At 41.7% G+C, this 25,803-nt stretch overlaps 1 protein-coding gene across 4 annotated transcripts in view; it reads right to left on the bottom strand.

Moving 5' to 3' along the window:
- KLF12 (Kruppel like factor 12) overlaps positions 1 to 25,803 on the bottom strand; it is a 488,954-nt gene that overhangs the window by 318,742 nt on the left and 144,409 nt on the right. For 3 of the 4 annotated variants that reach the window (XM_030200608.1, XM_030200613.1, XM_030200609.1), the window contains exon 2: positions 16,945 to 17,040. The exons of the other annotated variant lie outside the window; for it this stretch is intronic. The gene's annotated coding sequence lies outside the window, so the exon portion shown is untranslated. The remainder of the gene's footprint in view (positions 1 to 16,944; positions 17,041 to 25,803) is intronic. 4 annotated transcript variants of the gene reach the window in all.

Below are 25,803 nucleotides of genomic sequence, written 5' to 3'. Positions count from 1 at the left end.
AATACTAACGTGTGCTAATAGCTTTAGCATGCGCTAAATGCTAAGGTGCCCATTATCTGCTGGATTCCATATATTGCACCTTAATTTCTGCACAGAAATCGGAGCAAAACTTAATTGGTTAACTAGCTAATCTGTGTTGTCAACTGGATGTTAACAAGCAATTAACAGCACTAATTGGCGTTAAGATTTACACGCACAACTCACTAAGTGTATTCTGTAAGGTGGTGCGTGTAAATTCTAAGTTGCATAGTTGAAACAGGAGCCGAGCGTCAGGATTTAGCAACTCAATTTGGTTGTGTGGAGAGGCGCTTGGCATACGCTATATACCATGCGGAAATTTAACCCTATTTAGGTGTACTTTAGAGAATACGCCAAGGAGTATTTTTTTTCCATGCAGAATTTTCAAGCGCCATATATAGAATCTAGCCCTATTTTTCTATGGGCAGCTTATCATTTAGCACACTAATCGTTAGCACACCTTAGTAAAAGGACCCTTATATTTTTGATTATTTTATTCATATTATTGGTTTTTAAATTGATCCACTTTTTTAATTTAATAACTTTCATTTCATTTTGTACATTTGATTATTATTTGAAGCCATTGTTATTTATTGATTGTAATTTTTAAATGTATTTGTATCGTCTATACATGTTTCATACAGACCCCTGAAACAGATATAATGCCGAAACACAAATAAAGTGCCCTGTTTACTAAGGTGTGCTAGCATTTTTAGTGCATGCTAAAAATTAACACATGCCAACCGGGTAGACACACACAGGAACATAATGGGTGTCTACATGGTTAACATGTGATAATGCTTAGCGTGCACTAAAAAGCTAACTTGACTCTAGAGTGGCTTAGTAAACAGGGCCCAAAGTTTGGTTCTATACATAGTAACATACCGCTTCCTATACCCGTCCCTAGGATGTGCTTCACTTGCTGTGCTGCTGATTCCCTCTGTCCTGACAATTTTAAATATTTAGAATTTTTATGATCCCTGATGCAGGCAAGATGTGGAAACATAACTATGCTGAACCTTTTATTTGTCCTATATGATGCATTAATGAACCAGTCAATATTTAGCCAGCAGTGGTCAGTATTATTCACCACTATTCATTGCTGGTCAGGTACCAACACTGAATATCCAGGTAATTGGTGGCTTGCCTGGATTTACCCAGGTATTGCTAATATTCAAACAGGATACCCGATTACCATATATATTTGACTGCTTCACTCGCACCCTACTACATAGACCCATCATGCCCTCTCTGCTGCTCCCACACACACACACACACACAATGCCCTTTCTGCTGTACCCCCACCCCACCACCATGTACCTTCAAATCTCTGTCTCTATACAGCATTTAATCTCTGCTTCCACACAGCACAGGCACTGCAGCAGTACAGCTAGGCCTCCTGGAATCTGCTCCAGAGTGCTCCCTCTGACTTGTACTTCCCATGTGTCAACAGGAAGTTGAGTCAGAGGGAGCACTCTAGAGTAGATTGCAGGAGGCCTAGCTGTACTGCTGGTTCTGTATGCACATAAGTACATAAGTAATGCCACACTGGGAAAAGACCAAGGTTCCATCGAGCCCTACATCCTGTCCACGACAGAGGCCAATCCAGGTCAAGGGCGCCTGGCAAGCTTCCCAAACGTACAAACATTCTATACATGTTATTCCTGGAATTGTGGATTTGAAGATAAACGGTGGCAGGGTGGAGGAGGAAGCGAGATCCCAGAGAGATCTCATGCCACCGAAGGGATGCGGGGAGGGGGGGGGGGTATTTCCTTAAAATTTTGTAGTGCTATGGGTGTTAAAGTTGACCCCGGGGTTTTTTTAAAGCATTTTTCCGCCTAATTTTTTTTATCAACTTACAGTCAAGTATACACGGTAACTGGATAGTTATCCAGGTACTGCCACTGAATATGGATAGTGCCTGGGTAACTCTTGACTCATCCCAACCGTGCTCCCCCCCCCCCCCCCCCCCCCCTATTCCCAGACAGCCTTTGCACTAACCAGAGAGTGCCACAGCAGTCAGAGCTAATGACCAGATAGTGCTGCCGGATAAGTGCTACTGCATATTAGTAGTTGGGGCCAGAATGATTTAACCGGGCAGAGGCCTCTCCTGTGTGGTTAAACCACTTTGAATAAGAAGCCCAACGTTTTACACCTACTCTAATCCTCTTAATTATTCATTATCTATTCATCCATCCTGTTATGGGTATATCTTCTGATTCATCTTGGTGACCTGCAGAGGTCTCTCTGCCATTAAGAATTTTTTTTTAATTCTGCTGTTTTATGATAGACAGTATAATATGACATAGCATATTTCTAGAGACAGGGCATGTTCTCCTTAGACTTCTGAGTGAAATTGTTGCTTAAACACAAACTCTGAGTTTGAAAAGTGCTGTTCTTGTGAACAGAAGAAATTTAACATTCTGAGGCAAGGAAAACCCTTAGTAAATCAGACCCTAAGCTTATTGCCCAGTGTAGAGCATCTGCTGCATCAGTATGTGTGAGAATCTGTATGAAGCTGTCCCCGCAATGAACTCCATAATGCTGCACTGGGGCACAATACCGAAGACATGAGTTTAGCGATTAGGTCTCACTGCAGTATTTCATCCTGACCTCTCCCCAAGAAAACTGCTGTTTTCTCTCTCTGGAAAATTTATGCTGGATCACTGAAGCTGTAAAAAAGAAGTGCCATTATTTATCTGAGCGAATTTACTCCAACTGAGAAGCTTTAAATTTACTGAGTGCTTTAAAAGCCATCTAAGATTCCACTGACAAATGACCCACTGAAACTAAGTAAAAGAAGCCTCCTTCATTTCTAAATTATTTAACATTGACAAGCATCAACTATGTTTTTTTTTTTTTTTTAACTGGGCATATTAACATAGTAAATGATGGCCTGCACAGTCCATCCAGTTTGCCCAACAAGTTGGCCATAGCCATATTATTATGACCGCAGTATAGTCGCATTCATTTTTAAATATAAGATTAAATTAACAATGCAACAATATTGCTAAAATGCTACTCACTAATTTCAACCTTATACATCTCCCCCCCCCCCCTCCCACTGATACACAGCACCTGCACTTTTGGCATACCACTGATACACAGCACCTGCACTTTTGGCATACGATATGAATGTGATAAGATACTGATATTTCATCTTGGTTTGTCTTTGACATTTACAAGACAAACTGTAGATGTCTTCCAATCACCAGTCTTATTTTCCAACTACTGGAGTTAAAAGTCCAGTAGGGACAACCAAAGAAGGAAACCAAATGGAAAAGGTGTAATTTATTGAAATGAAACAAAGGTTTTCATACTATAGTAAATGACGGCACGGTCCATCCAGTCTGCCCAACAAGATAAACTCATTTTACATGGTATGTGATACTTTATATGTATACCTGAGTTTGATTTGTCCTTGCCATTCTCAGGGCACAGACCGTAGAAGTCTACCTAGCACTCTTCTTATTTCAAAACAACAATTTCTCAATGACTCAAAAAGGCTTGGCTACCTGCATCAGGAGTCCATTCTATTAATAATTCACACCTCCAACGTTCTGAGGCTGCCTGGAACTGTGGTTTCCGGCCAGAGCTGCTCAGGAAAGAGGAGTAGATAAAAGTGACGTCATTCCTGAAGTGCCACTGATTGGCTGCGCCTCCAGCCCGACGCCCAGCAACAAAACGCGACCCAGCCAGCACGAAACAGTGATCCAAGCAAATGGCAACCCAGCCAGCAGCAAACAGCAACCCAAGAATCGCTGCAGACTGCCTGACAACCTACAGAACTAACAGCCCTCAATTGGAGAGCACGAAGAGGGAGGGCGGCGACACGGCAAACAGGACGAAAAGGGAGGGCGGCGAGACGGCGAGCGGAGGAGGAGGGTGAGGGCTCAGGGCGGGGGTCGGGGTCCAGTAGTGGCGAGTCAGAGGAGGGGGGAGGGAAAGCGCAGCGGGTCTGATTCCAGCGCAGCCGTCATCCCCGTTCACTCAAAAGAAAGCAAGTAAACCTATGACATGCTGCAGAACGTTCAATAGACAGGAGTGGAAGTGAACAAAGCAAGTCTATGGTAAGCAAGGAAGCCCATTGGTTAATCTGTGATTCCACTCCCCAAAGCAGCCGTCATTCCTATACACTCAAAAAAAAAAGGAGAAAAAAAAAGGAGACCTAGGAGCTGCTTCTCATTGTCGTTTTTACAGCTGTTTCCACTGGACAAAAGGAGGGGGGAGACACACAGACCCTGCAACTGGGAGGGGGGAGGGGGACCCTGCAACTGGGAAAAAGGGAGGAAGGGATGGAGGGGGGGACCCTGCAAAAGGGAAAAAGGGAGGATGGGAGGAGGGGGGACGACCCTGGAACTGGAAGAGAGGGGGGACCCTGGCACATACTCTCATTCTCACACACACACTCGCACCCAGTCTCACTCTCTCTCTGTCACACACACACTCACACATTCACACTCTCTCAAACATACACACTCCGAGGAAAACCTTGCTAGCGCCCGTTTCCTTTAAAACAGAAACGGGCCTTTTTTTACTAGTAATACATAAAGAACAACAAAGCAAATAAAAACATGACAAAGATATCAGTCATACAGGGATAAAAAGTATATATGACCCTCTGGGGCTCATTTTTGAAAGAGAAAAATGTCTAAAAAGTGGCATAAAGCAGCATTTGGACATTTTTCTCACCAAAACGTCCAAATCGGTATGTTTGAAACCCATTTTCCACATGTTTTTCTATGCAGTTCATCTGCAGTGCATCCAAATTTCAAGGGGTGTATCAGGAGCATGTTAAGCGCAGGATTTGGACGTTCTTAAGGCCTGGACGTTTTTCAGCCATAATAGAACAAAATGAAAACATCCAGGACAAAAACTAAGATGTTTTGAGCTAGACTTGTTTTAATGACTAAGCCACCAAAAAAGTGCACTAAATGACCAGATGACCATTGGAGCAATAAAGGAATGACCCCCCCTTACTCCCCTAGTGGTTACTGACCCCCTCCCATTCCCCCAAAGATGTAAAAGAAACATACCAGCTTCTATGACAGCCTTAGATGTTATAGGCAGTCCTATTAGAGTAGAAAGCAGGTCCCTGGAGTAGCCTAGTGATCGATGCACTGCACTGTGGAGCAAGGGACCCAGGCCCATAATCCACACTAACTGTTATACTTGTGGTGGAGTGTGTGAGCCCTCCAAAACACATCAAAAACCTTCTACAATGTTGTTTTAGTGGCTGCTGATGCGGTAATGCTGACACAGCCCACTCAAAGCGAATGAGCTGTGTCGGCATTACCGCACAGCTTTGTGAAAGGGGGGGGGGGTATATTTGCAATTCAGATTCTAGACATTTTGAGTAAAACATCAAAGTCGGAATTAGACGTCATATCGAAAATGCCCCTCCTTGGTTCCAGGATATAAGAACTAGTGAATAAGTCATGATTTTCCTACTTCTATTCTAAAATTGAACAGCAGGAAACCCTTTTGGACCGGCTCAGCTGTTCCTTATGACCTGAAAGACTGGTGTAACCTTATTCAAGGTATGAAGGTGCTAAAAGCCCCTGCCCCTTAAGAGTGAGGCTGTTGTCTCCACACTAACACCTAGCAATGAGATCAGAGCGAAGGGGGGTGTTAGTAGGGTTGCCAACTTGGCCAGTTTTTAAATGGCCAGGATGGCTGCCGGCAGAACATTAAAACCGGCATCAGAAATGTTGGGGGGGGGGGGGGGTTCTGCTTTCAGTCTCCCTACCCCCACGGTCCGGTAACTCTCTCTCCCTTGCCTCCCTAGAATCTAGCAGCTCTCAGCGTACCTCTCTCTTCATCCCCAGGTTCAGCTGCCTCTCTCCCTCCTCTCTTATTTCTGGCACTTGATATACCACAAAATTGATCCAGTCACTGGCAACTAAGCGGTTAACCAAAATCAGTCAAATATTCCATATTGATAGAAGGGGTAGGAAAGAGATACAGGGGGAGAAAGGAAGAAGGTAGAGACAGTGAAAAAGAGGGAAGTAGGGAGTCGAAGGAGGAGGAGAAGAGAAAATGTTTTGAGAAGATCCTTCAACACCTGAAAGAAAGAGACAGACTTGAGGAGGGAGGGCATTCGGAGATTACTTGAGGAGGAGCATGGGGTACGTGAGTCTGAATAAGGAACCAGGAGTTTATTTAAATAAGCTGGGACAAAAGAGGCACCCAAAGGAAGTTGCACCAGAGGAGGCAGGACAGCAGGAGAGAGCAGCCCTGGGCAGCAGGAAGTAGTGTGTCTTCCTGGATGCCAGTGACTCACTGCTTTTAAAGGACTATGAGCAGGAGAGGGAGGGGTGCCACACCTGAGGGGGGAGAGAGAGATGGCAGATTTGGAGGCATGACATCCACACCTAAATTATACTCATGGACCAAAAAAGGGGGTATGAAAATAGGAGGGTCATGGGTGTTTTGGGATGGATCGTAGGGAGCATGGTTTTCAATTACACATGTAATTGGGGCTACACACATAAATACAGGCAAGGGCATTTGCACCACGTTCCATTGATGCAAATGGCAGCACCTAAATTTACGAATGACTCCTGCATGTAGGCGCTATGCTATAAACTATGCCTAGCTTTAAGTGCGGCTTATAGAATTTTGGCACCAATTCTTTTGGCGCTATATAGAGAATCTAGCCCTATGTGGTTAAAAGTAAGCATAATGGGGTCAAATTATTAACTATGATATTATTGTGACAGTTAGTATGCACTAAAAATTAATGCATGCTAACAGTTAAGAAGGCGCCTTAGGAGTCTGAGTACTCTAATTTGTGCATTACCTGTAAGGCACAGGAGCCAGCTTTTCAAAATTATTGGGGAAATAATGAAAATTACCTCTCCCTGGACACAATCAAGGAGTTTGATCAATATTGGAAGTGTTCAAGCACCCACAGAGCTGGCTCCTATGCTGTAAGGTGCAGTCTTTGCACATTTATTTATGACATTTATACCCCACATATTCCCGTATAATTTCGAGTTCAATGTGGCTAACAAGCTAAAAACAAGTCATTACAAAATAGGAAACAAAATACATAAACCCACACATATCAATAAGGAAAGAATTGTAAATATATACACTATTAACATGGCATTTTTTTGTTACATTTGTACCCCGCGCTTTCCCACTCATGGCAGGCTCAATGCAGCTTACATGGGGCAATGGAGGGTTAAGTGACTTGCTCAGGGTCACAAGGAGCTGCCTGCCTGTGCCTGAAGTGGGAATCGAACTCAGTTCCCCAGTTCCCACCACCCTAACCACTAGGCCACTCCTCCACACAGTTCACGCCACCTGAATAGTTGAAGTTGGATTGCCAAATCTTAACTGCATTTTAATAAACAGGCCCTATGATGCAACAAATATGGGGGAGGCAGCCCTGGAGGCAGAGTTAGGACAGGGAATGAAACAAGTGTATGTTTATCTTTTCAAAAGAATGTGAACAAATATCCATACAAAAAAAGAGAAAGCTTTATCTTAGAAGATTTTCAAAGTAAAAGCAGACATGCATTTTTACTTTGCAGTCCATTTTAACACCTTGGCTCATTATTGCCTTGCGAAAGGAAAGGGGGCTTACATTAGCTTTCTATGGTACGTATAAGCTGTCTATATTTTGTATTTATGTATTAAAAAGTTTATAACCGCACTGTATCCAAGATTATAAGCATTTTCAAATGAAACATGAATAATCTTATCCATATCACACAAAATATATGTTGAAAACAAGACAAAGTAAAAACAGAAAGAATTACACTTAATCAAAGAAATTAAAACAAAAGAGATGAACATCACCTTCTTCCCATATAACCCCCCCCCCCCCCCCAGGCTATCATTCCATCTCTTTCCTTTCCTCCTGTCCTATCCAATTGTCCTCATCGCCCTCCCCCCCCTCTAAAGGAGCCAGCATTATAAAATATTTATACCAGTTTTTGATAAAATCATTCAAAATGGTTTACAAAGGTAAATAAAACAATTACATTTCAGCATCCCCCCCCCCCCCCCCCCCACCTCAGGGTTAACAGGCATCAAGAACTAGAATCTGTGACATCAGGTTAGAAGGAAGCTTTTCCTTGTCAAAGAGATACCTTTTAAGCAGGTGGGATAGATGGATTTTTTTTCCTGAGGTCTTGCACAAGAGCTTTGTGTATTGCCCTAATTCCTCTCAGAATGTAGCAAACACCAACTTTTTTTTATCCCTTCAATAGCAGTTCTTTAAATACCAATTCAGCTGCCGACCAAAGCAAGCGTATCCTATCCAGTGGCAACGGCTAGTTAGATTATACACACAATAATCTTACTTTTCAATTATTATTAGACCCAATGTGACCTCCATTTAGATCAACAGTAAGTTAATGCACTCTGCATTTAAAAAAAAATCTTGTATCTAAAAAATATAATTCTTCTGCTGAACACATTTTTCAGTGTGCCTATTACTTTAACTGTGCCATCAAATGAACATGACATTGAACGGGATGAGGATTCTGGCTTCTTATTTAAGTTCAAAGTTCGCCAGCCTAGGCTTTTGTTTACCTCTGAGAGGGTCCCAGGTGGCCATGAAAACTGACTGCAGCAATCCCTGCTCTGGTGGAATAACGTCGGACTTCACCGAAACAAATAAGCAGCCGATCAATACAAGGTGACAGGCTTTCAGCAGAAAGACTGCCCTTCTGTGACCCGACACTAGCCTCTGCACACAGGAGATTTAATGAATCATCTGAACCACAGTGAAAAGACAGAGCTTTGTGCAGGAATTCTATGGTGTGGGCAGGCAGGATTTATATTAGCAATAGGAGCCCCATCTACTTATAAGACATAAGTTTTGTGGAATATGAAATACTTTCCACATGGAATCATCACTATGACGATTACTCGGTTCACATTTCCAGCCCCAATCTGATCAAAACAAAATACACAAACTCAAAACTCAGCTCCGATACCGTTAGGAAAGCTTAGCAAACACTGTCACGAAGGCAAGACAAAACAAGGCTTGGGCTTTATATTAATACAAAAAAACCCCAGCTGGTAGGAAAGCACCTGTGCGATTTGGATAGTTATCAAATCACTACTCTCTGTTGGCTGTTCTGTTTTTGGTCAAAAAATTTGCCTTTGTTATGCTTTTTCACAGAAATGTGATCTTTGAAAATTGCCCTCCCCAGCTGCACATTTACTTATGCATGTAAACCCACTACAGGAGTCAAAAAACAGCAAGGCAGGCGGCAGTGCTGGATGCTGGGTCTTGCTTAAGATTTGTGGTCAAGCGAGCTAAAGACAAAACCATGTTAGCAAGATAAAAGCTACTCATTAGCATGAGCCAATCAGTGACAACCATGACATTAGCATAGATCCAATCAGGTATATCTACTGTCATATTATCCATATCCTGAGGGCACCTATAAAAATCAGGGTATTTCCTGGTTTAAGTTAGAGAGAAAGGTTGCCACTCTCTCTCTCTCCAAGGGAAACCAATGTGTCCAGCAGAATTGACAAATTACCTAATTGCTTTCCCTTGTAAAACCTTTAATTGGTAAAAGAAATTATAAAAGATTAGGAACTAATTAACACCTGTTTGCAGCTGGATTATTATATTCCTATAATTAATTGATTGTATGTGACTGTTGTCAATCACTGATTTGACTTGTACATTGGCAAATAAACTCCTCATCCCAAATGATGATCTGTGGGCTTCACTTAACGATGAAAGGCTGTAAGTATAAATGCTTTTGCTGTATCAGGCTATCTTTCGCTGCATTGTATAACTTGTAATCTAAATCCAGTTTGTCATAAGGCTGGTATCTTTTCCTTAGACCTAACGTCTCTCTTAGTGGCAATTCCTTTTAGAACTTCACAACTCCTTGATTACCCCAGTACTAGTGCTATTTAGAGATGGAGTCAGATTTAAGGTCACTCCAGCTTTCTTGGGGGTCTCTGACCCCTATATTAAAACACACCCATGGCGGTTCACCGCTGCGCACCCTCCCCCCGGGTGCACCACGGCGCACCCCCCTCGGCGCGCGCACACACCCACCCCGGAGCGCGAACCCCCCCCCTCCACAGCGCATTCTTACCAAAGGGGGCGGGCGGGAGGGCCGCTCCGCCCCGAGTACACTTCTGGTAATGCTGCATTACCAGAATCAAGAGAGTGTCCGACATATCTTATATGTCAGCACATTTTTCTGGTTTATTCGGTTGAGCTGTTTTTTTTCAATAGATATTATACTAGAAGATTCACGACTGCGGTCTTCAGTACATTTGGTTTCATCAAATCTACCATATTTTGACAGTAGAGGATCATTGTGTAGCCCCTGAAGCAGCCCTGCTGGGCGAAACACGGCCTGTGTCGGGCTGTACTGTATATAATTTTTTATATCTATTAATTACATTTTTTCATAACGATCTGCTTTTTTGATTTACCACAAAATGCATTACTGCATGTCATGGGCAGGGGGCATGTCGGATAATGCTGACAGAACCCTTATTTTATCATTCTCACTTTAATATTCCCTTATCTCTTGTTTGTCCTGTTTGTCTGTCCTAATTAGATTGTAAGCTCTGTCGAGCAGGGACAGTCTCTTCATGTTCAAGTGTACAGCGCTGCGTACATCTAGTAGCGCTTTAGAAATGATTAGTAGTAGTAGTTCTTGGGAGCACTTAGGAGTAAATTATATAAGTAGTGCCTAGAAATCGGCATTGAAAATTTAATGCTCTAAGCATGATTCTATTAGGAGTATGCGTCCTTTATAGGACTGCACTTAGGACATAAACCACACCTAACTGTAGGTGCCTGCAATTACACCTGCTATAAACAGGCATAAATGCAGGTGCCTACATTAAACCCAGTTTAGCCATATTCTATATCTACGTGCATAAAATCTTGGAATGCCTCAAAACACCCCTAGCCACGCCTCCAAAATTTTATGCAAGTCAGGATTTTCGCATACATCGTTACAGAATACGATATGCGTTTAAATCCTAATTGGAGCCAAATGAAACCAATAATTGGTAGTTAGCAGCCAATTATTGGCACTGATTTACACAATTACATTGTGCACACAAACTGGCAACATGCACTCATTTATGCATGCAACTTTAGTCACACATTACAGAATCTGGCCCTTACTGCCTCCTAAATAGGAGGTGGTAAGCGATCACAATATTTTTGCAGGTCTTCTGCTGTAATGGTAAAATAAGCACAGGACCTGCAAAAATAAAAAAAGAAAACATAGTAACATAGTATATGACAGCAGATAAAGCCTGCCTGATCCATCTAGTTTGCTCACTAAGGCAGCCAGAGCCATACCTGCCACTCCATATAGGTTACACTCTATCATGATCAAATACTGGCACCACAAACAGGGCAGTCACATAATCATGGAAAAGTGGTTTTATAATAGTGGTCAAGTAGAATGATCCACAGAAGTGGAAGAACACCAAAATCCCACAGTGAGCGCAGCGAAAAGAAAGAGAAGTGGGAGATAGATGATGGCTCTTCAAAACCCAACTATGGGACATCAACATTGTAAAGAATACTCTTTATTGATGATAGCTAAAGACTCGACATGGCACTGTGTTTCAGCTGAACATGCCTGCTTCAGAAGTCTCACGGTACAGGTGTAGTTTACTGCATTTCAGCCATATAGCTGAAAATATATCTGTTTTGAATTCTCAATAAGCAATGGTCTTTTTAAAGACCGACTCACTGTAGCTGCCTTGTGTTTCCAACACTCGACATTTAAACTACACCTCCACCGCGAGATTCCTTAAGCAGACACATTCAGCCGAAACACGGTGCCACGTCGAGTCATTAGCTATCCAGAACAAAGCAAAAAAGCACCAAGAGCCTTCAGAAACGGGACACAGTTCCTGTAATAATCAATTTTCCAATAAAGACCCAACACGGACCATGTTTTGGCGCACAGCACATGCGTCGGGTGTCTGAAATCACCCACCAACAAACCCACAGCTGTGTTGAGTCTTTATTGGAAAATCGATTATTAAAAGGAACTGTGTCCCGTTTCTGAAGGTTCTTGGTGCTTTTTTGCTTTATTCTGGACTTTGTTTTGTACTTTGAACCCTCTCTGTACTGTTGTATGAGTCATTAGCTATCATCAATACAGAGTACTCTTCACAATTTTGGTGTCCCATGGTTGGTTTTTGAAGAGCCATCATCTGTCTCCTACTCCTCTTTCTTTTTGTGTTATAATTGTGGTTGTAGCGTAGTCATATTTATCACCAATACTTGATTAAATCAGCAATAAAACAATGTCGTAAACTGACATTTTCTCACTATCAATCTTAAGATGTCTGCCCTTTGATGCTCATGGGACACGTTAGAAACGGACTTAGCGTGTGGGAAAGCCCCGCATTAAAATGCACTAAGCCCATTTCTTAGCACTTCTTAACAAAAGGGTCCCTCATTTTTTAATGAGAATTTTTCCCTTTGAAAATTGATATAAAGTCTGAAGGTAAGAAATATCTGCAAACTTTACAAATATTGCACCTTTTGAAGGTTGTCCTCTTAGACATCTTTGATCAAATGTACTGTCTTATTTTCTTGAACCCACCAGTGTGCAAAATTTAGTTCAAAGGCATGAGCAGTGATGTAAGATACATTTTGTGATGCCTGCATAATTTTTACATATGCAAAGAACAATTTTAGAAAGTCACTGCTTACACTTGTAGATCTGCAACACAAACTGCTTTAATGGGAGTATAGTGTGGGTATGTTTTTGGGTAGGCTAGGAAAGTCTGTGGGTATTTTACATTTCACATTGAAAAGTCCTATCTTCCATCCAGCTTCTGCCAACCTTGTCTCCCTTCTCCATTTAGCTTCTGCCCACCTCTATCCCCCTTCCATCCAACTTCTGCACCTCTCTCCTCCTTTCATCCAACTTCTGCCCACCTTCTGCCCCCCCCTCCATCCAGCCTCTGTCTCCTCTCCCCCTTCCACCCACCTTCTGCCCTCTATCTCCCCTCTTCCATCCAGCCTAAATCCCATTTCCCCCTGCAATTCAGAGTCTGCCTCCTCTAAAAAACCCCACATACACCCCTGCCACTGCTGCTTCTCTAGACCAGCAGCAGCAGCAAAGCAAGCTTAAAAGCGCCCACCCACCTTAATATGGAACGACCCCCCCCCACGCACACACCTTAATATGGAACTAACCTTCTTGTTCTGGATTGCAGAGTGGTTTTTATATATACTCTGGCTCCAGCTCTTAGTAGCAGCCTGACGCAGCAGTTCCCAAACCTCGTACCGCAGTTAGAGTGCTACTAAGAGATGGAGTCACAGCAGAACAAACCACCCTGCAACCTGGAACAAGAAGGTTAGTTCCCTACTAAGGTGGTGGAGGGCACTTTTAAGAGAAACACCATAGACAAGTTTGTTTTGACGCTACTGCTGCTCATCTAAAGAAGCAGCAGCAACGGATTGGTGGCAGTGGGAGGGAGATACAGAAAATATGCGGTACTCCTGCGAGTTTGCTGTGGCGCCCTGGGTTGAAGCGACACACAGTTTGGGAACCGCTGATTTAAGTATTGTACCTGGGACAATAGAGGGTTGAGTGACTTGACCAGAGTCATAAGGAGCTGCAGTGGGAATACAGCCCAGGTCTCCAATTAATTAATAAGAGTGCTCAATGGATTTAGTGCCAAACAAAACAGAAGTCGGGACAGGGAGTCTCCCTGAAATATGCCTCTATGGATCTTGATGCTAGGAATGACAAACTGTCCATCTGCATATTGTAGATTGAGCATGGTTTTTGCCACGTTTTCATAGTAAACTTGATGTATTCAATCAAGTCAGGGTTTATTTTGTACATTTCAAGGCAATTTCTTATCCAGGAATGTGGGATGCTATCAAAGGCTTTCCTATAGTCAATCCACGCTATACTAAGATTTTGCTTTTCTTAGAAGTGGCCATGATGACCTTATTGAACATTAACATTAACTGGTTGGGGGGGGGGGGGGGGGGGAGGGTGACCGGCTGCTGCTCTAACTTAAATATGAAACAAAATGAAAATTAACACAATTTTTATTAAACTTATGAAAGTGAACATAGGTTTGTGAAACTTTTTCTTTATTTCATTTTCAAGACAAAATAAAATGAAACGGAAAATTTTAATACAATCTTCTGTTTCATTTCAAATGAAAGCATATCCCTAATTTAATATTATTTAGTTAAACAGACCATCTGAAATAGTGATATGTCATAGTAATAATTTGTCTTGCACAGGGCCACTTTTACTACCTTTAGGGCCCTGGGCAAACTTTTGTAGATGCCCCCCTCCATGATCAAGCAGTGCCCCCCCTCCACACCACCTCTACTGGTCCAGCATTGCCCCTATTCTCTTCCCTCCCTCCCACCATCCAGCATTACCCCACCCCTCGATTCAATATCACCCCTCTCTCACTTTTCCCCCAACCAGCATTTCATCAAAACTTACCTGCCTCCCACTTGCTGTTGCTGTTGCAGTGACTCTGGTTCCACAGCAGAAATAAACACAGCACCAGCAAGAAATGTGGTAGAGGCTTCAAGTCTATATGCTCACAAAGACCCTGTTGCCTCTTCCACCCCCCCCCCCCCCCCCGACATTTTTCTGATGTGTAAGGAATGTGTCAGAGGGGGTGGGATCAACAGGGTCTTCTTGAGCACATGGGCTCCAAAGTAGAGAGTTGCACGGGGACAGAAATCTTACCTATCCCCGCCCGTCCCTGCTGGAATCTTACCCGTCCCCACCCGTCCCCGCTGGAATCTTACCCATCCCCACCCATCCCCGCAAAAATTTAATCCATCCCAACCTGTCCCCGCAAGAATTTAACCCATCCCCACCTGTCCCCGTAAGAATTTTAATGGTACATAAAAGAAAATTCCAGTTAGCTCCCTCAGTCTCTCTCTGGATTTGAGCCACAGCACTGTAGGCAAGGAAGGAACGGAAGTTGGAACACTCTGGTGCGCACATGTAAGACTTGTCTCCAATTCACTTGCACTGTGTGCTGAGAGGTCGCCACATGCACGCGCCAGTAGATCAGGTGACATCTGATTCTCGTGCCTGTGTCAGAGCTGAGGTCTGTGCACCAGCCTGGTAGCAAAGAGGATTAATAGTAGCATAGTAAGTGACAGCAAATAGACCTGAATGGTCCATCCACTCTGCCAATAGTCACACTCATGATCAAGTCATCATTAAATCAACAAGTGTGATATTATATACTTGATTATGGTCTTTCTTTCGTGTTTCTGGAACAAAGACCACAGAAGTCTATCTGGCCCTATCCTTATGTTCCAACTACTGGGGTTGCCGTTGAAACCCACTCCAGTCTATTCGTCTTCTCATTTGTGGGACACAGACCGTAAAAGTCTGTCCAGCACTGTCCTCATGTTCCAGCCACTGAAGTTGATGTCTAAGCCCTTTCCAGCCCATCCTAAACCAGATTGCCATGTACGAGACACAGACCATACAAGTCTGCCAGGTATCAGCCCTAGTTCATCACAGCCAGAGTTGCCATCTAAGCGTCACTTGACACATCCACACACATGCAGCCATTTAAGGTTAGGTTTTATATAACGTCCATTTTCTAATTAGAGATCCTCTGTGTTCATCCCACGCCTTTTTGAATTCCGTCATCATTTGTGACTCTACCACCTCCTTAATGGAAGACTTTCCACATTTGTGCTGTTAAAGCAAAGAAGAAGGAGAGGAGGAGAAGACAGCACTCAAAGAAATTGGTATTCGGTAGATGACAGGCTGGTGCAGGTGCAGCTTACACTTCTACGAGAAGACCGCAGAACTGCTTCCATCCCCGCGGGAACCCCGCAGGAACTGCCTCCGTTCCCATGGGAACCCCGCAGAGCTGCTTCCATCCCCGCGGGAACCCCGCAGGAACTGCCTCCGTCCCCGCGGGAATCCCGCGAACCCCGTTCCCGTGCAACTCTCTACTCCAAAGCTCCAACATGCTTCTCGTTGGTGCTATGTTTTATCCTGCTGTGGACCTGAACGCATTGCAGTAGCAATAGAAGGGGTGGAAGAGAATCGCCATGGGGATAAAGTAGCCCTCCTATCACTCCCTCATTTTGCCAATAGACAACTGAGCGGATGGGCCCCCTTTATGCAGGGGCCTGCGGTAGCTGTCCTCTTTTACCAATTGGGAAAAGCGACCTTCGTCTTGCACTATCATGATATTAAAATACAACTGAATACAATATCTGCAGATAAGTCAGATGAAATCTCTACCAAGTAGAAACAGTTCAAAATCTATGCACCAATATTTTACTCTGCATCCACAGCCAAATATAGAAATAGAAGTTCATAAGCTGTTTGTTGACAGAAAATCCATTATAAAGTCAAGCTATTTACTTATTGCTTATTCATTATACATTTTCTCCTTAATAAGTAAGCATATATGGAGGCCTATATAAAATGCAGAGATGGAAATGAGATGTCCAGGTAAGGACATTCAGAATTCCCTTGGTATTTTACACAAACTCTGCTAAATGCAGAGCCTCTTGCTAAATAATGTAAGGATGTGCAGGATGCAGCATGTCCAGAAGGAGGAGTGATTTACAAAAACTGGCAGGTGGGGGAAAAAGCATTCTACTACTACTTAACATTTCTAAAGCGCTACCAGGGTTACGCAGCACTGTACAATTTAACACAGAGGACACATTCTACTCTTCTCATGTTGTATGTGGTAGTAAGTTTAGCTGTGCTATCAGCAGTGATGACAGCACTAGCTGTCACTGCCTGCCTATAACAGGCCCATCTCTCACCCACTCCCATGTTAGACAGTTAATGTGGGATTTTTAATATGCACTGCTATTTTTAGGCCTGGAGCCAGCAGTGTCTACCACACAATAAAACACCTTTTATTAAAAGGGCCCCATCATGAAACAGCACAAGGATACAAAAAGTCACTTACTAAGACCTCTCTTGTATCTGGTGTCTGCAGGAGGTGGTCCAGGGAAATTTGACCCAAAGATTCTTCATAGACATTAAAGCAACTTCAAGTTTCAGACTGTAAAGGTAGATCATAAATAACTTTATTTCCCTGTATCTTGGAGAACATAATGAAACTTAAAATATGAGATAGCTCATAAAAGTTTACCAGTTTTCTAGAAACACCGAGATCAGTTCTTAATATGGAATACAACAGATTTCCAGTGTTCTAACTACTGTAGCATACAGTACATGTCCCAGTTTTCACTGTCTGGTAAGACAGCCTTTTCTTGTTGAATTCTCCTTCATATTGTTTTAATTATTTCAGGCTTTCCAAGTCATGGAAAAGATTTTATTTGGCCCTTGCATTCAGTCTGGGTGCTCCTTCAGTCCAAACAACTATGTAATCAAATAACATTTTGGCCAAAACATGATACAGTAGATGATATTTGTTTTTCAAGAGGTGAGGCATTCTTTCTGATGGCAGTCGTTATAGATATTGTGCCTCATATTTGTACCAAAAATTGTGCAGTACACAGGGAACACAATTTTAGCACCAAAAAGGAAGATCAAAAGATTTTCACTTATTCAAACATATATTCAGGGCACAATTACATTAATAAATATTTTTCTTTTTTTTGTGTGTGTGAGGAAAAGAACTGATTCTTCAACTATATATCCATTATCTGAAAATGTCTAAAATGTATGCTTGAACCAGTGTTGTAGTAAGAAATATTGGTGTCTTGGACAACAGTATCTCAGAGATGTCCCCTCCTGCTTTAAAATGTAATAGTTGAATAGTTAGTTAGCCTTATTAAGGTGGCCAGTTTCTTCCACTGCATGTAGAGAAATACAATCCTACTTTTCAACATTATTCATTATAGATTTATTAAATATACAAGATATCACAATTGGTTTAATACTGAATTTTATTGTAAACTGCTTTGATTTTATTATTATGAATAACAACCCCCTCCTGGTAGTAACCCCTCCTACAGCCCCCCCCTTCCCTGGGACCTACCTTACTGGAAATCCCTGTTTCTAGTCAAACAGGAGCAATCCTTGCTCTAAATGACACCAGTGACCTCTAGTGGTATTTTTGTAGTACTACCACTAGGGGGGGGGGTCAGCAGCCACCATTTTGAACCCAGAACCAGGCCGGATGGGAATGGAGGGAGTGCTCCAGCCTGACACAACTAGCCCACCATGGATGGCCCTAGGTAAGGCCTGAGGGTCTGGGGGAAGGGCTGTAGGCATCAGATGGGGGGGGGGGGCCTGCTTGGGTCAGGTGATCTTGAGAAGGGAGGTCAGCAGGAGTGAACTTGGGCACTGGGAGGATCAAAATGGAGATCTTGAGCATTTGGGGAATCAAGTGACATTATGAATTGGGGGGCAGTGAATCTTTGTTGTTTTTTTTTGGTGGGGGGGGGTCAGGGGACCTTTAAATGGCCCAAACCAGTTGCACTATTGGGCTGCTTATAGCTCTGCTACACCTGATACCTCCTCCTTAGGTGTGGTATTTGTGATAGTGCTATCAGCAGTCTTGGCAGCTAGTGCACAGTCATGACCTGCACACTAGTTGTCACTGTTAGACACTTCTTCACTCTGCACTGGTTGTGGTCACACATTACCCATTTAAGCACTGAGCAGCAAGTGTAGGATTTTTGCCACGCTGGCTGTTTTAGCTCATGTTAAACATTAGTGCAGATGTGGGCTAATGTTTAACAGATGGTGAAGCCTGTCCTAGCTGTTTAACAAAGCTTAGTAAACATGCCCTTCTAATAGCCAAAGATCACAAGATCAGTGGACTGTCCTTGCTGTGAACAAGTACAATCAACGTTGCATTTAAAGTATATGGGAAATGATTCACTATGGGAAAAAGGTATTGTGAATCATGTCTGTACCAAAGTGATTATGATATCTTAGAACTATAGGCCAAACATATAAGTGAGGGCAAGAAGGTGTTTGTAACAGCTATTGTGTAATTTTTTTTAAAGTTGCCAGAGGAAAAGTCATCTAGTCAACACTGCTGTAGGCAAAAGGCCAACAGTATAATCCATTTTAACATTCAGTGTTTCTACAACATAGTTTTATCATGACAATAAATCACTATTTCAGTAAACTGGATAAATTAATTTGGATATGGAGTTAGTCCATTTAACATATAAAAACAAACAAAAATAGCGATATCTTTTTATAGACTATCGTAACATATTTATGGACTAGCTTTCAGGATCTGCAACTCCCTTATTCAGGTCCACACAGAAATGTCTTCAGCAGCTTTAAACTTAGCATTATGTTGTTTTAACCAGATGGAACTGAATTCATAAAAATACCCTACCATTTATTACATATTGTTAGAATAAATTTTGCAGTTTGATGTGGCAACAAAAGGATGTACAGGATATACTGTACGAATGCATGAATTGTCATATGTCCAATTTTCCTAGATGAAGCATACATTTTACTGTAGCACTCACTTTCTATGTTGAAAATCATTATTATACTGCTTCATAGGTAAAAAAAAAATAAAAAATAAAAAAAAACATATGGAATGTAATTTTATAACCAGACGCCTGCCACAGAAGTCCAAGAAGGTGTCCATTTATAAAAGCTATCTAGATTAAGTCCCATACAAGAAAATGAAATATCTTCAATATAATGATCAACCTCATAATATCTAATCACTGATCCCTTAAAAATGTGTTGTTAGACTGTCAAAACAAAGATGCCTCAATAATAATTGTCAATCCTCACAGAGGTAGTGACTTGATAGAAATGAATTTAATAAGTTTCCTTATAAATTTCTTAGCAGTCTGCAGTCCTAAAATGTTATGCTAAACAAAATAGGAACAAAATTAGTTCAGAAACTTAGACTATGATGGCAGATTAGGACCACAAGGTCCATCTAAGCTGCAAAATTTCATTCCTATAAATTACAATTTATTAGCCCCACGATATTCAAAAGCATTTAACCAATCAGGATTGGCACTTGGCTGGTTAAATGCCCCATAACAGCTATCTGGTGATATTCAGTGGAGGGCAGCCGGCTATCTCCTGCTGAATATTACCAGTTAGCGGCTAGCAGATAGCCGGTTATATCAGCTGACATAACCAGCTATCTGCCAATTTTCAGCCCCACTTTAGCGGCTATATTTGGTTGCGTGAATATGTAGGATATCTTTGACTGTTTAGAAGATAACCGGCTAAGTCTGAATATCAACATAGCCAGTTATCTACTAACCAGCAAAAAATAAACCAGATTTTCATGGGTCCTTTTACTAAGGTGCGCCGAAAAGTGTCCTGCGCTTGTGTAGACGCATGTATTAGGTGCACACAGGTCCATTTTTCAGGGCAACTGCAAAAAAAGGCCTTTTTTTTTTGGGCCGAAAATGGATGTGCAGCAAAATGAAAATTGGTGTGCATCCATTCTGGGCCTGAGACCTTACCCCCACTTATTCACTTAGCGGTAAGGTCTCATATGTTAACCAGGTGGGAATCATCAGCGCACATACAACGCCGATTACTACCTGGTTAGCTCCGCATGCCAGAAATTTTCCAGACTGCGTAGTAGGTTTGCATGAAAAATGAACTTACCACCTGGGTCGCGTGGTAGCCGGGCGGTAGTTCTGAATTGGCATGTGTTGGGCGAATGTAGGCACCTATGTGCCTTAGTATAAGGGCCCCTCAATGCTGGTCACCGGAAACAGACCAGCATTGAATATCTGGGTTTAGTGGTGACCACAGGAGTAAGCCAGGCTAACTCCCACGGTCTGAATATTGGCCCCTAGGACTTTACCAAGCCAGAATCAACCTCTGCGATATGCCCCCCTGGTGCCTCTGGCCACCCACTGCACCATGGCCAAGAAGAGGAGACAATCGAGTGGGAGCAATGTTACCACCATTCTGTTACTGTTTCCACTGGAAGGACATTCTATGCGCCATACATGGAGCCACATTTCCTGATGTTGTTCCTTACTCTACTCCCTGGAAGCCACATATCATGACCTCTTGTTGTAGAGGATTCTTTTCTCAACTATTTGAATATCATTGTTTTCTCTTTAGAGTTTATATGTTTAGGTTGTTATGCTTCAATTCGTACAACTTTTGATATGGACTCTTCCTCATACTGGAAGATTTTCACTGGACTGTATTCACTCTGCCAATATCCTTTTGGAGACATGACCTCCAGAACTGAACACAGTACGTTAGGTTTCAGGTTTCAGTTTATTTTTGATATACCGCAATTCATATAAAAATATTTCTAAGCAGTTAAAGTAGCTAAAAGGGAAATTAAATACAAACAGAGAAGACAAACTCAAACAAAACAAAAACACATACAATAAGGAAACATAGAAGGGATAAGAAATAAACGCATAAGGGGACAGTGGGTGTAGGTAAAAATATAGAGGTGTACTGAAACAAGCGAGGATAGAAATACAGAAAGAATAAAAGCATAAGTCAGCTTATAGAAAATACTTATTTAAAGAGATAAGTCTTAAGCACAATTTCAAATTTCTGGTAGGATAATTCAGCCCTAAGAGGGGCTGGAAGTGAGTTCAAAAGGGACGGGGCAACAACACTAAAACATGAATGATGAATAGTATCAAGCTAGTAAGATGAAATAAAGGTACAGTAAGGAGATGCTGACTGGAGAAACATAGGGTATGAGAAGGAACATATAGAATAAGAAGTCTGAAGAGAAAGGAAGGTGAGCCAATATGCAAGTCCTTTTTCAGTTATGCCTCTTTCAATAAATCCGAGCAGTTATCTAATTCTGATCACTGTCCTATTACAAAACTAACGAGATCATCACACATGATCATCCAAAGTCTTACCCTGTCATGTACTGGTTTTTTTTCATATTTGTATACCACAAATACATACGGTATATCCCCATGTAATTTTAGAAGAGACGTTTTCTATGAGAAAAACAGGCTTTGAACAGCAGGTGCATTTCTATGAAATGGCCTCCAGAATGTGTGTATAAAAGTCATATAGACATTCTTTATTGATATGGAGTATGTACATACCTTATGCCAACTTTCATATAGAAAAGAAAGATAGGCAAAGAGAAACAGATATATCAGTAAAGAAATACCCTATAAGAATCATCTAATTCTAATGATCTCCTTATATAGTCTTTAACTTGGGCCTTCTAGTGAGGAATTGATGCTGTGCTTTGTATAAGACAGACATCAGTCATACTGTCCATGTGGTAAGCTGGAATGTTTGTAGCTGTGATACTCTCAAAAAAAAAAAAAACAAAGTACATAATGTAGTACATTAGCTATTAAGAACCTAATATGAAGAGGACTGTGAGATCTGAAAAGCAAGGGTATAACACCCTTTGTTAGTCCTTAAAAGGTATCAAAATATTACAAAGATTCCAGTATTCTTCTGAACCATTAGTTCTACCATAATCCTTAAGTGGAAGCCAATCAACTAGAAAGAAAGACAAGAAAGGTATTCATGAATAATATTAGTATGCTGGGCTAAAAGTAGAAACTAATTCATAAAAAGCATTTTGCTTTTATCTTTCTTCCAACAGAGGTCTCATGTTCGTAGTTCACTACACAAATTGGAAGATATTAACCAAATGGGACAGGAATTTATCCTTGTGTTGATCTCACTACGTGTATCCATGTATTATTTATACAGCAAGCTAAGCCAAGCCAACATTAAAGGGATGACTTGCTTTCTTAACTTTCAAATGTTTAATCGCAAACAAGTAAAACAGATAACTTACTGCATGCAGACAGTTAAAAACAAAGGGCCTTTTTTTAATCAAGCCACGCTAGAGGTCCCCGGTGTGGCAATGCTGACAAAGCCCATTCACTTTGAAAGGGCTCCATCAGCATTGCTGAGCGGGAACCACTAGTGCGGCTTGATAAAAGAGGCCCTAAGAGTTCTGCCAACGCAGAATGAATTTTTGAAGCTTAATGCTGAACAACTGGATGTCAGACTGCTAGACTAAAGGAATGGATTATGGAAATATGGATTCTGAGTTACTGCAGAGGTGGAAGGTAGACTTTAGTGGAAAAGAGATGTCTGCCTATTGACTGGGTAGCTGTAATACAGGAAGAATAATGGGTCTTGCAAATAATGGGTCTGTAGAGGATGTTGACCTTTTTAGTGAAAAAAGAAGTTGCTTTATTAGAGGAGAGAGAGGGACAGAGCTGAGGACACCTTGGTCTTGAGCCCACGATGGACAATTCAACTCTGCAGGGAAGGATCCAGAGAATACCCATAAGACTAGGGGCTATGGAAATAACCGGTAGGGTCAATCATGCTTTGGGAAATGAAGCCAGAACCTGGCAGGTCTCTAAGTGGAAGAAATGGATTCAAGAAGTGACCTCTGAAAACAGAGTTTACAAGTCCTACCAAGAAGTTGATGCTAGCAGGAATTAAATAATACAAATACAAAATGTAAATATGCACACTCAACACTTTATTCTCTTTGATATTAGCTTTTTTTTTAAATTTTCCTACATATGTAAAGAAAACATATCACCCATTATATTCTCATTTTATGCTTTGAGTAGTCACCCACAGGGAATCAATTTATTTACAGAATGAAAGTCACCATTTATTTTCTGGCCAGTGACTATTACCTATTCTCTTAACTTTTCTGGACATGATTTTCCTTTCAGTTAAACTGATCATGCACATCTTGCTTATCTACTTTTCAGGCAAGCTAATGTCGTTGTACCCCCCTCGTTCCTCAATGTAAAGTGTCCCTGAGCACTTAAAATTTCTTTCAGTGCCCAGAACCACCTCACCAAGGACGGAGAGGCCGACAGTTCACTAACCTCACCTCAAAATCTCAAAGAAAATGAGGGGAAAATAAACTAAAGTTGGATTTGTCCTGTTTTGAAATAACCAAACGGGAAAATGCTTAATCAACAACAACAATATTTTAATTCAATTTAAATACTAAAAGGATAATTAACTAACATACTTTAACCACTAAATTTATAGAATTTAATTACAATAGTATATTTCCTTTTTCAATACCCCAAATTTCCCTCAATTACAATAAGATATCAACTTTTATTTTTTATTGCAAAATAAATGTACTTTACTATTGTATAACTTTTTTTCTCTTTTTCAGAATTTCCCTCTCTGGTATCGATACCAAGAGTCTTATCAGATAAGTATTAATTGTAAATTTTTCTTTCTGAATAATTTCTTTCTTAACTCTCTTGTATCTCAACTTTAAAGAATTGATACTTTGTGTCCTTTTTCTTTTCCCCTTGTCTCACAGGTCCTCGTAAAGCAACCCCAGTGACCCAACTCAGGTAAGTAAAAAAAATATTTCTCTGTCCTGTCACTGTGTTGTCACTTAGCTGCAGTTTTTTTCTGATGCAGAATCCTTCACGGTCTTTCTTGCGTGGGAGCTCAGGTTTTCCAGACTTCTTTTCCACTGTCTTTGACACCGTCACCCTACACCTCACTCTTAATAAAAATAGATGGAAGGAAAACCCTATCTTCTTAACCAACCCCTTCCCACACTAAATGACTTAAATATGTATAATTTATAACACTGGGCAACACTTAACTAAGAAAATTAAAATAACTATACCCTCGCTAAACCCCCTAAACTTACTTATTTTTTTCCTAAACTAATGAGCACCAACATATATACACCTCCTACACCTTTCACCAGGACAAAATTACAAAACACTTCCAACTCACCACTTTCCCCTCACACACTGCCCTCCTATCACCAAACTCAGTCAAAATCCCACTTCCAACCTTCTCAAATTCACTCCAAACTCACCACATTAACCACACCACCAAACACACTTCCTTCCACCTCCACAGTCACCAGCGCTCTCCCAACTGTCCCACTGACCGTTTCCTAGGAGACGGCTGCTTGGCTTGGGATTCCGCCCTCAGCCAGCCAATCCCTAGTCCTGCTCAACATTCCAACTCTCCCTGCTGACAAGCGGAATGTTGAGCAGCACTGCTCAATCCCCATTTTAACTGAAAAATCCCCATAGAAATCAATGGGAAATTCTTCAATTAATAAAAAACCCCTATAAATTTCCATCAAATTACCCCAAATTTCCCATGCCAATTAAACCTCCCATCCTCTATTAAACGGTGTTTTTAAAATTTAAATATCCCAACATTTAACCCCGCCACGCAACAATCTTCTAAAAACCCCTGAAAAAATTCCCAAAAAATTTAAAACCTATTTCAAAAATTTTAATATTCCCCTCTGAACCTACTCCGTCGAATTTAACCAGTTAACCCTTTCCTAACCCCTTAAAACTAGACCCCCCCCAAATGACCCCCTTAAATTATTCAAATTCAAAAACTAATATACCAGAAAAATCCCAAAAAATTCCCCGACCCCAAATCCAAAAACAGAATTTAAAAATCATTAACCGTTAAATTTCTAAAAATCAAAAACCGCATTACTACAATTTAAAAATAAACTAATTTAAATTCTGGGTTAAAAACCCCTTACCTGCTTTCCTGATTTTCCTCACACATGACCACTCCCATTGGATCCGGTCCCGGACGTCCACAGCCAAAATCGGAGGCAAAAACCAAAAAAACCTCCGAAGCCGGCCCGAAATTTAGGCCCCGGCTTCGGCCTAGTCGGAAAACCGCGCGTTCCCGTTTAGTGCATGAGGCGCGCCGCCTCATGCACATTCGCGCCGACGTCTTCTCCGGCCCTCTCTCCCCAGAACCGCTCTTCACTCCCGGGCCTCGCTCCTTCGGCCCGGGAGCAAAAAAACTTCAACGCTGCTTATTGCAGCGTCTCCACTACCACCCCAGCGCTCTCCCCCCTCCGGTTTACATCTTCTGGCCCGGGAACGTGCTCCAT

This window comes from Microcaecilia unicolor, chromosome 4, assembly GCF_901765095.1.
Source record: "Microcaecilia unicolor chromosome 4, aMicUni1.1, whole genome shotgun sequence".
In the NCBI taxonomy this organism is placed as follows: Eukaryota; Metazoa; Chordata; class Amphibia; order Gymnophiona; family Siphonopidae; genus Microcaecilia; species Microcaecilia unicolor.
Note: the sequence above shows the minus strand (reverse complement) of the source record. Positions and strands in the feature narration are given on the sequence as shown.